An 11879-nucleotide genomic window follows, 5' to 3' on the forward strand; every position below is an offset into this window, starting at 1 on the left:
GATAGATACTTCTGTATGCTAACTAAATTGTATAGACCGGTACATATAACGTGATCCGCCATGAATAAATAAAAGTATGAAGAAATTATCTTTCAGTATTGTACCTGTATGAGCCATTTCGTGCTTATCAAAAAGTCACACAAAGCAGGGTTAGTAACGGAAACACTGACAATCCTCGTTAATAGCGCATCATCGTAGTGAGCTTTCTTCTCCAGCCCTTCGCAATTTTTTCTACTTTCTAAATAATAGGTATAGATGAATAATGTGCAGTTATCAGAAAACTGTGAAGAAAAGCGCGAAAATGAACTAATCTCTGAGCAGTAAATAATTAGCCATCCGGGATTACCCGTGACTGTCAAAGAGCATTCACCTTAAAAAGAGAACTTTCAAAATCTCTCGAAGTCGAAGGAGATTATATTGTTACGGGGAAGAAAGTGGCAGCAGAAGATAGAACCATGGAAGAATTCACAAAACAAGAGAAAATCACAATGCACACATGAAATACAACGCACAGTGGCGGAAAGCTGTAGACGCGATTGTTTCATCTACATCTCGTCCAAATGTGATCCGTAGAATTGCACGTGAGCAATGGGGAAACCATCCTTCTTCAATGGTCAAACTTCATGAAGCGCTGGTGGTCAGCCGCATAATGTGTCAATTACCTTTAATTTCCCCCTCGGCATCACAACTTGAACGTCTCGAAGTTGTCCACAGAAAGGGCCTAAGAAGAGCCGTTGGAGTTCCCCAGGCGGCTGCGAATAATGCAGTACTTCATGAGTCCCTATCGAAACCTCTTAGCCTTATCGCTTCTCAGAGACTACTAATGCATCTTGACCGCCGAGGAGAGACGGTAGCTGGGCGATCCCTTCTCCAGCGGCTCTGCAATAGGTATGAGTCGAAGGCTTACTTGGCACTCAATACTCTTAGTTCTTTAGGCATTAATGTCCGAAGGCAAATGAAACGGTTGAAACCCCCCTGGTCTTTTCCGACCCTCGACTGTACGGTCACAATTCCCCATGTGAGCGCAAAGCGCAGCTTTCCTTTGGCAGCAACACGTTCGCTTGTACTGGAACACTTCAAATTTTCACGGATGGTTCTGTGGACAAGGTCAAACAAGCTAGCGCAGCGGCTTTTTACATTCCTTCTTTGGACTGTAAGTGGTCTGTACGCTGTACTGCTGTCGTATCCTCCACAACGGCTGAAAGTGTTGCTTTTGAGGCGGCTTTACGGAAGTTAGGGCCTTGTCCGGCTCAACCTGTTGTCATCCTAACTGATTCAAAATCTGCCCTTCAGAGGTTAGAGCGCGGATTCCCTACTGACGCCTTGTCTATAAGCTCTCTGCGCTTGGTGCAGAACCTGCTCAGTAGAGGCTTTACTCTACATTTCCAATGGGTGCCCTCTCACATAGGAGTCAACGGTAATGAGGTGGCAGACAGTCTCGCCCATAAAGCTCTCTCAAGGATTTCATCAAAAAAGTACCTCAAGATGGAAAAAGTCTCCGCAGGAAAACGGCGCTCGATCACTTCAGTACCCTGTGGAGTGCGTCCTACAAGCCACGTGTGACCAAGGGACTGAGAAGATCTCAGGTGACCCTTCTACGTCGAATTCGCACGGCCTATGCTCGCACTCCTGCATGGATACATAAGACCGGCATAGCATCGTCTCCGTTCTGCTCTTTATGTAGTGTGTGCGGGGATATCGAACATTATATTATGTACTGTCCAGAGTACAACGCGGAAAGGCATGTGATGTTCGTTTCGTACAAGAAGACAGGAATCCGTCACAGCACGGTGCAGGACATTTTCTACCCGAGTGGAAACCAGACATGCGGAAGGGAGGCTGCACGCCTTTTTTAACATTTCTGCAGAACACGGATCTTGCCTCTAAATGGTGACAGGAGGAACGGACTATGGCCTACTGTGATTGAATGTGTGCGTAGATGGTGTCTTCCGGAGTGGACTACTTTCTACTGTGAGTGAATGTGTGTATGTTTTGTGCCACTACAATGGCCTATGTTCTACTGTGACTGAATATGTGCATAGATGGTGACTTTTGGAGTGGACTGTGATGTGGATTGTGTGGATTGATTCTGTGCATAGATGGTGACTGCGGGAGAGAATGTGTGCTATTATAAGAGACTGTGCGCATAGCGGGGTAGATGCGGCATTGTTAATATAGAAGGGACGCTGCGGTTGAGCAATTGCCGGCAGATAAAGCACGGCTAACGCCGCCTGGAGCATTCAACACCTCAACTCAACTCAACTGCTTCTTCTTCTCCTTATTAAGCATGGCACATACCCACGCAGGGGGATTGGCCAAGGTTCAGTAGATAATCCCAATGAGGTATTTGCGCGGGGAATAATAGGCGTGAGAAGACTACATCAATATAAAAATTGGAAAAGTCAATTGAATTAAAGTAATATGAATTACCGGGAATAGAATCGAGCATTTTCGGACATACGACAAAAGTTTGTATACAGCTAACAAGGTAATCGATCAGTTGCACTTATGTAATCATGAAGGTAGCCGCAGACACTGCTTAACGGGAATCCCTTTGAGCTCGCACCGAACAAAATAATAACTGGAAGAGACAGTGGGAGTCCTAACCTCGAAAGAGGGACCTCCAAATACTGTTTTTTCTGAACTGCGAACCGCCGGCAAGAGAGGAGAAAATGATCTATTGTTTAAACTTGCCCACATGATACACAAAGGTTTGTCGCAGCGAACCCACATCTGTATAAGTAAAAATTTAAGTGATTGATTCTGCATCGCAAAAGCGCCATTGAAACCTCACAAAGCCTTGATTTACATCACCGGATATTCCATGGGATCTTTAAGTGGTTAAAATCCACGGTATAGAGCAATGGATCATTTAGGTTGGCTGAAATATGTTGGAAGCGCTGGAAACGTGAAGTTTCTAACAGATAGAGGTGAGGGACGGGATAGATTACAGGAGCGGTGAGAGCTGACCTTGCCAATAAATCAGCCACCTCGTTAAAATAGACGCCCGAATGCCCAGATACCCAGACAAAGCGGAACTCACGCACTCTGCGCGGAACAAAAAACCTAAGCGAAGGATTCAATAAAGATTTTCCCTAATTTTGGAGAGAGACTAGAACTGAAAGGCACTCTGCAAGAATAATAACCAGTGCTACATGCCTAGGAAGCTTGAGAAGAGCCAAACCAATGGCAAGAAACTCTGCGAAGAATATAGGAGTATAATCCCAACCGCAGTCTTCTCAAAGCTGCCGGAGGAATCAGTGGAGATAACAGTATGAAGAGAGAAAATTCTGTAGGTGTTCAGAAAGGAGACCGTTTAGGATATTTGCGGGTATATGTTTCGCATGGGACTGGAAAATATGGTCATAATAGAAGACGGGGTCAGCCTGCGTATCTGCAGCTTGTTGCAAGAAGATCAGATAAACCTGAAGTAGGGCTAAAAGATTCTGCAGGTGTCTAACTTGCGGAAGCTTATAGCGTGGCCAATGATTAGTGAAAAACAGGTGTGGTTGGAATAGAAAAATGGGACTACGAACGCCGGGAGCCGGGTCAAAGGACCTGAAGAAAGTACGCACTGTTAGAAGTTAGAAGCGGGAAAAGAGATCGAGGATGCGGGCTTCTAGATAAAGGACAGCGTTTGAAGCTGATTTTGGGAGCCCGAGGCATAGCCGTAGGGCACGCCTTTCCAATAAAACTAATGGCGGCAGCTTGTTGTTTGTGCTACCAGAGAACAAGACACAACCAAATTCCAGAATCGAATCGATCTCATATAAGCCTTATAGAGCAACAGTAACGTGTCAAGACGCATGCCAGACTTTTTATTGCCAACTCGTGTCAACCGGCCCAGAGCACGTTTTCTTTAATAACATTATTCTTAACATGGTGTCGCCAGTCAAAAATTTGATCATAAGTAACGCCTGGGTATATAACCGACTCCGCCTGCGAAATTGGAGAGGAGCGGTATACTAGGGAGATGTACAAAGGAGTGTCGGGCGGAAATACCAGCACGCACATTTCCTGACATTAAGTGATAATTTAGTTTGGTTGAACCAGATTTCAATAGCATTCAGGTATGCCTGCAAACACTCTTATAGTGCATGAATATGCTTTGCTGATGCGAAAAGCTATATCATCTGCGTATACATAAACTGTAATGGTTAGATGAATGGGTATGTCCCGAACCAATACGTTGAAAATCAGTAGAGACAAAACAGATCCTTGCGGCACACTTCTTGATTGAACATAGGTATTAGAACAGAAGGATCCGTCTGTACAGAAGAAAAATCTATCTTTTAAAAATTCACAATTCCAAGCACAGGTGTAGTGCGGTGTATGTATCTGAGCAAGATTGCTAATAAGGAACGTGTGTTCAACGCTGTCATAGGCTTTAGCAACATCAAGTGTCACCAAGGCGGGAACTTCTCTCTTGCGCATTCAGAGTGGTATTCGGCTCTCGAGATCCACATGCGCGGTCCATATGGAACAACCGCGACGAAAGCCAGTCTGTGCGGAGCTGAGGCCGTTAACGTGATGAACATGCTCTTAGAGGTGACTGTGTACTACTCTTTCTATTAGCTTTACTAAATTTGAGGTTAAAGCAATCGGCCTAATATTATCTAAATGAATTCTATTCTGTACATCTTTCAGAAGTAAAATTATTTTCGCAATTTTCCAACTGTAACGAATCCAAGAGTTTTCCAATGACGCATTTATAATATCCAGAAGGTGAGTTGTGAGTGTGAGTGTGAGTTGGAAAGTCTTGCGCTAAAATCTTTAACATGCCCACAGTAACCCCATCAGATCCCGGGGAAACAGACTGCATCGAGGAAACAGACTGCATGGAGGAAACAATTTGGAGCAGTTCCGACACGTCCACCTCAGGATAGTCCGAGCTGGGCGTGAGAGTGTGCAAAGGTTCCGTTTTCCGCACTTAGAAACGTAAAGCCATCCACTGAGCGATACGTTCAAGGTGTTGCTTAGCTTCTGGTGGAGACAATACAATTGACTTTATGCGGTTGGAGGCCGGAGAGTTGTTATTCTGTGCCATGAATCTATAAAGAGCCTTCTTATTCTGATGTTTAGAGAGATACGTGTTTAAATTTTGGTTATAATCCTCCTTTCAGACATTCGGTCATCGAGCATGTGCCAAACATACAAAACTTCGCCGTTCTCTGGGTTCGCAGCAATACAAAGTAATACGTACAAGGTTTTAGTGTGTCTTTTTAGTGAAGTCCATTTAGACGAACCCCCACTTCCGTCGATGAAGTAATTTGCAAATTCCACCTTACGACGCTCCACTTCCTGACTGCAGCGAAAGGAATGCGCTGACCGGAATACAACCTAATCAATGGCCCTGACCTCGCAAAAAGGCCCTTTGCGCTACACAGTTCTGCCGGCAATATTGACTTTGCAATTAAGGATCAATGCCTCTGACGCTGAGGCCAGTCAAAAGACGCAAACTCGTGTTCGAGAGCTTTCTGGTCGATAGCACTGTAATAGCTAGTGACATCTGGAGGCGTAGGGCAGGCTGATAAAAAAATAGCGAGAAAGATGATTGATTTTTTTTATCGGTCGTCAGTGACATGAAAGGAAGAAATGCAAATGAAGTGCTTCATGTTCATTTTGGTAATTCGCGCGAGAAGGTATTTTTTTCTGTTGTGGCTTTAATTGTGACTGAATTCGTTTTATTTTGTCATGAGCTTTTGGGCATGTTTAGAAAGTATCTGATATTAACGAGGATGCGATGAATTTGGCCATTCTCTGGAGATTTCTGCGGGTCCATGTTATTCGGCGCTTTTAGAAGAAATAAATTGGCGAAATAGTTGCAGGGTGCGCTTGAACGAAAATCGAGTTTTACAATCAAGTTCCATCCATTTAGGAACACTTCCAGCTGGGCTAGTTCGTGCATGGCTATTGTTAAAAAACGAGCGGAAACTGTCAACTGGTCTTATTAGGATCAATGCTCCTTACATAGGCAGTGTACACATCTCCCTATGCGTGTACTGCCTAAGGAGCACTATTGATCCGAATAAAACCAGTTGATAGTTCGAGCTCTTTTTGTCTTCATTGTCCTTCCTGTGTTCGTTCTTTATGCATGCGCAACTCATTCTTAACAAGTTCCATCTATTCGTATGCATGATGTCGGGCTTCACATATGAATTTGTATAGGGGGAATTTTCTTTCTGAGAATAGCCGAAACAATAGATTAGAATAAATTCGGCAGAAACATTTACGGTTGCTTATACGTGTGACTGTGAAAGCATTACTGCCCTTTGTGCATGTGGGCCTTTTACAATCGTAATAGTGATTTGTGGCTTTGACACACACACGCGCGCACACACACACACACACACACACACACACACACACACACACACACACACACACACACACACACACACACACACACACACACACACACACACACACACACACACACACACACACACACACACACACACACACACACACACACACACACACACACACACACACACACACACACACACACGCACACGCACACGCACACACACGCACACGCACACGCGCACGCACGCGCACGCGCACGCGCACGCACACGCACACGCACGCACGCGCACACACACACACACACACACACACGCACACACACACACACACACGCACATACACACACGCACACACACACACGCACACGCACGCACACGCACACACACACACACACACACACACGCACGCACACGCGCACGCACACACATTGAAAGCAAACTCTAGCGGCCGAGAGCTGCGGGTAATTTTGCTCTCATAAGGGAACCCAACGCAGGGCCACTGACGCAGGACCTACCTTTGCTATCTTTCCACCCAAGCCGCACTTTAGATGTCTTCACACAAGAGTCGTCTTACACGAGGAAACTTAAACAGATGCTATCTCTTGGGACATGCAGCCTGGTCTAGTGTTTGTGAACTAGAGGAGCACTCAGGTGAAAAATAGAGCAATGAGATTGCATTACAGTTTGAAGAGCCTACTACGGGCGAGAGTAGTAGATAATTCTATTGGACTATATTTCATACACACCAAGCATTCTCAGACTTTTCTGCAGCTCATACTCCCCTTGCGCGGCTCAAGCATCTCACCTGCCTGCTTCCCCGTGACAGTGTAGCACACTGCCACATCCAAGGGCGACCGGGAAGCACGCATTGCGAAAGCACGAGCAAGGTATTTCTGAGTCGACACGCATGATAGACAAACCTTGAGCCCTCTGCGCGAGCCACTGTGTTTCTTTCCTATCGCCTCTGTATCGCTTTGCAACGGGATATGTAGGCCACTACGCCCGAGGAGATGCAATCAATATTATGGTCATGAGTACTGGCTGCAAAGGCTCATAAGTGTTAGAGTGAGGGTAGTTCAAGAGGCACCTTGCGTGAGTAGTGTTTGTTGTGTAAATATTTATCAGTAAGGAGCCTTATGTGTACATCGTACTGTTAGGTTGGCTCGCGGTAGCGAGTAGTGGCCGGTTGCCTGTGGCGTTCAGGAAATTGCATGGCCCAGACCTCAAGCCGCTTCTGTGCGTCCAGGTCGCAGCTGGGCACCATGACCTCCTAACCTTCTATGTCCGTGAGTTGCGAAAGGGATGGGGTTGAACTTCTGCCCAACTCAGAGTATGTCATGGAAATCGGCTATGGGGGCGCCCCATACGGTGCCCTCCGGAGTATAATGCCCCAGATAGACGAGGGCAAGAAAGACAGGAGACGAGCCTGCGGGCCTGAGTTACCTCCAGATAGCCTGTTCGATTTTGGTGAGAGATTGGGGTTGTGGTAACGCCCTACGCACTAAATAAACATTGTTGCCATGCCTAGCCTCAAATATTAATAACTTTTACAGCAGTAGTGTTTCGGGGCCGAGCGATGATAGCTTTTCTTGTAATAGGAAGTGGTTTCCTCGCACTTATTTTGTCGTTATGAAGCGCGCTCATTTAGGAAGTTAGGAGGCGCGCTCATTCATGATCAAATGACCATCCCTTGCCCGCGCCGATTTGCTTGACTGTCGTGCCTCTTGCCACCGGCGAGTTGCGCAGGTGAAAGACGCCGCCAAAGTCGCCAAAACGAACGCCCTTGGACGCTCTCCGCATGCCTGAGTAGGAGTAGTAAAGGTTATAAATCGCATAGGGGTAGCCTCACAGGGAAGGACCAGCTCTAAGAGTGAAGGAAGCGATTAAGAAAGGATGAAGTGGTTAAAGAAAGTTTACAACCACGACAGCTCATCGACCTCACACACTCCCAAGCAGCAACACAACACCACGTGACACGCCTCCCACATGTACACGATGATGATGCCGAGGCCCTCATAAACCCACTTAAAACACATACACCTCTCCGGGTGCCCCCACACTTCTACCCTATACACAGGACCAGCCAATCCCGCACCCGACTCCGACATCACGGAGTCGGAAGTTAGAGTGGCCCTCCTGACTCTCCGAACCAACTGCGCACCTGGTGCAGACTGAAACACAGACTCCATGCTCCGTAATCTGGACAACCAATAGATCGCCCAAATTATTTAATACTTTAACCAGTGCCGGAGGAAGGGTATCCTCCCGCCGACCTGGCGCCACGCGAAGGTAATATACATACTCAAACCAAACAAGCCACTTACACTGCAAAACCTTCACTTGATTTCGCTACCTTCATGCCTCGGGAAGCTGCTAGAGTACGTTGTGTTAGCGAGACTCACAAGACACATGGCGGAACACAATCTATACCCAAAGCACGGTGGCATTCCACCCCCATCTACCGCACAGGGCGCAATGCTGCAACTCACACGCTACCTTTTCGATCTGCTTCTGCCTTGTCACACCAAGGCACTCTTAGCTTTGGATCTCTCTAAAGCTTTTGATCGCATTGAATATCAAGCGATCATGACTGCCCTATCCCATTAAATGTGGGTGCGCTCACGTACACCTATATTCAAGCATTCCTCACTGGCCGCAAGGCTGTCATACTCTTTGGCCCTCTCCGCATTCCTACACGCTCCAGAGTATCAGAACGCCTCAAGGGTCCGTCCTCTCCCGCTTCCTGTTTAACACACCCTCATCTCCCTCACCCGACAATTGGCAACTTTTCCCCACCTGAAGCACACTCTTTATCCCGACGACATCACTTTGTGGACCACCGACGGTAGTAACGGCGGCATAGAGTACAACAGCAAGGAGCCACTCTCACCAAAAATTAAGCACGGAGCATCAGACTGTCTTGCTCCCCAGAGATGTCCGAACTGGTCTCTTCATCCGTCCTAAGAGCCATCGGTTCCTCAACTCTCCATGGTCATTGAATTGAATGGGGACCCGGTACCGGAGGTTGACACCCCCCGCGTATTGGGCCTGCATATCCAGAACGATATCTAAAACAACACCGCCCTCAAGAAACTCAAGCAAGTTGCAGGCGCGATATCGCACCTCATCCGCAGACTTTCGGAATATCATAGAAGCATGAAAGAAAGCGACCTCTGTCGCTTCATTCATGCCTTCGTCCTCAGCCGTGTGCTCTACACTACCACATACCCACAGCTATCCAAACACGGCATAAATGCTTTGGATGCCTTGATGTGTAAGGCATTTCTGCTGCTGCTGCTGCTGCTGCTGCTGCTGCTGCTGCTGCTGCTGCTGCTGCTGCTGCTGCTGCTGCTGCTGCTGCTGCTGCTGCTGCTGCTGCTGCTGCTGCTGCTGCTGCTGCTGCTGCTGCTGCTGCTGCTGCTGCTGCTGCTGCTGCTGCTGCTGCTGCTGCTGCTGCTGCTGCTGCTGCTGCTGCTGCTGCTGCTGCTGCTGCTGCTGCTGCTGCTGCTGCTGCTGCTGCTGCTGCTGCTGCTGCTGCTGCTGCTGCTGCTGCTGCTGCTGCTGCTGCTGCTGCTGCTGCTGCTGCTGCTGCTGCTGCTGCTGCTGCTGCTGCTGCTGCTGCTGCTGCTGCTGCTGCTGCTGCTGCTGCTGCTGCTGCTGCTGCTGCTGCTGCTGCTGCTGCTGCTGCTGCTGCTGCTGCTGCTGCTGCTGCTGCTGCTGCTGCTGCTGCTGCTGCTGCTGCTGCTGCTGCTGCTGCTGCTGCTGCTGCTGCTGCTGCTGCTGCTGCTGCTGCTGCTGCTGCTGCTGCTGCTGCTGCTGCTGCTGCTGCTGCTGCTGCTGCTGCTGCTGCTGCTGCTGCTGCTGCTGCTGCTGCTGCTGCTGCTGCTGCTGCTGCTGCTGCTGCTGCTGCTGCTGCTGCTGCTGCTGCTGCTGCTGCTGCTGCTGCTGCTGCTGCTGCTGCTGCTGCTGCTGCTGCTGCTGCTGCTGCTGCTGCTGCTGCTGCTGCTGCTGCTGCTGCTGCTGCTGCTGCTGCTGCTGCTGCTGCTGCTGCTGCTGCTGCTGCTGCTGCTGCTGCTGCTGCTGCTGCTGCTGCTGCTGCTGCTGCTGCTGCTGCTGCTGCTGCTGCTGCTGCTGCTGCTGCTGCTGCTGCTGCTGCTGCTGCTGCTGCTGCTGCTGCTGCTGCTGCTGCTGCTGCTGCTGCTGCTGCTGCTGCTGCTGCTGCTGCTGCTGCTGCTGCTGCTGCTGCTGCTGCTGCTGCTGCTGCTGCTGCTGCTGCTGCTGCTGCTGCTGCTGCTGCTGCTGCTGCTGCTGCTGCTGCTGCTGCTGCTGCTGCTGCTGCTGCTGCTGCTGCTGCTGCTGCTGCTGCTGCTGCTGCTGCTGCTGCTGCTGCTGCTGCTGTGCTGCTGCTGCTGCTGCTGCTGCTGCTGCTGCTGCTGCTGCTGCTGCTGCTGCTGCTGCTGCTGCTGCTGCTGCTGCTGCTGCTGCTGCTGCTGCTGCTGCTGCTGCTGCTGCTGTGCTGCTGCTGCTGCTGCTGCTGCTGCTGCTGCTGCTGCTGCTGCTGCTGCTGCTGCTGCTGCTGCTGCTGCTGCTGCTGCTGCTGCTTGCTGCTGCTGCTGCTGCTGCTGCTGCTGCTGCTGCTGCTGCTGCTGCTGCTGCTGCTGCTGCTGCTGCTGCTGCTGCTGCTGCTGCTGCTGCTGCTGCTGCTGCTGCTGCTGCTGCTGCTGCTGCTGCTGCTGCTGCTGCTGCTGCTGCTGCTGCTGCTGCTGCTGCTGCTGCTGCTGCTGCTGCTGCTGCTGCTGCTGCTGCTGCTGCTGCTGCTGCTGCTGCTGCTGCTGCTGCTGCTGCTGCTGCTGCTGCTGTGCTGCTGCTGCTGCTGCTGCTGCTGCTGCTGCTGCTGCTGCTGCTGCTGCTGCTGCTGCTGCTGCTGCTGCTGCTGCTGCTGCTGCTGCTGCTGCTGCTGCTGCTGCTGCTGCTGCTGCTGCTGCTGCTTGCTGCTGCTGCTGCTGCGCTGCTGCTGCTGCTGCTGCTGCTGCTGCTGCTGCTGCTAGCTGCTGCTGCTGCTGCTGCTGCTGCTGCTGCTGCTGCTGCTGCTGCTGCTGCTGCTGCTGCTGCTGCTGCTGCTGCTGCTGCTGCTGCTGCTGCTGCTGCTGCTGCTGCTGCTGCTGCTGCTGCTGCTGCTGCTGCTGCTGCTGCTGCTGCTGCTGCTGCTGCTGCTTGCTGCTGCTGCTGCTGCTGCTGCTGCTGCTGCTGCTGCTGCTGCTGCTGCTGCTGCTGCTGCTGCTGCTGCTGCTGCTGCTGCTGCTGCTGCTGCTGCTGCTGCTGCTGCTGCTGCTGCTGCTGCTGCTGCTGCTGCTGCTGCTGCTGCTGCTGCTGCTTGCTGCTGCTGCTGCTGCTGCTGCTGCTGCTGCTGCTGCTGCTGCTGCTGCTGCTGCTGCTGCTGCTGCTGCTGCTGCTGCTGCTGCTGCTGCTGCTGCTGCTGCTGCTGCTGCTGCTGCTGCTGCTGCTGCTGCTGCTGCTGCTGCTGCTGCTGCTGCTGCTGCTGCTGCTGCTGCTGCTGCTGCTGCTGCTGCT

This window comes from Amblyomma americanum, chromosome 7 (assembly GCF_052857255.1).
Source record: "Amblyomma americanum isolate KBUSLIRL-KWMA chromosome 7, ASM5285725v1, whole genome shotgun sequence".
Lineage (NCBI taxonomy): Eukaryota > Metazoa > Arthropoda > Arachnida > Ixodida > Ixodidae > Amblyomma > Amblyomma americanum.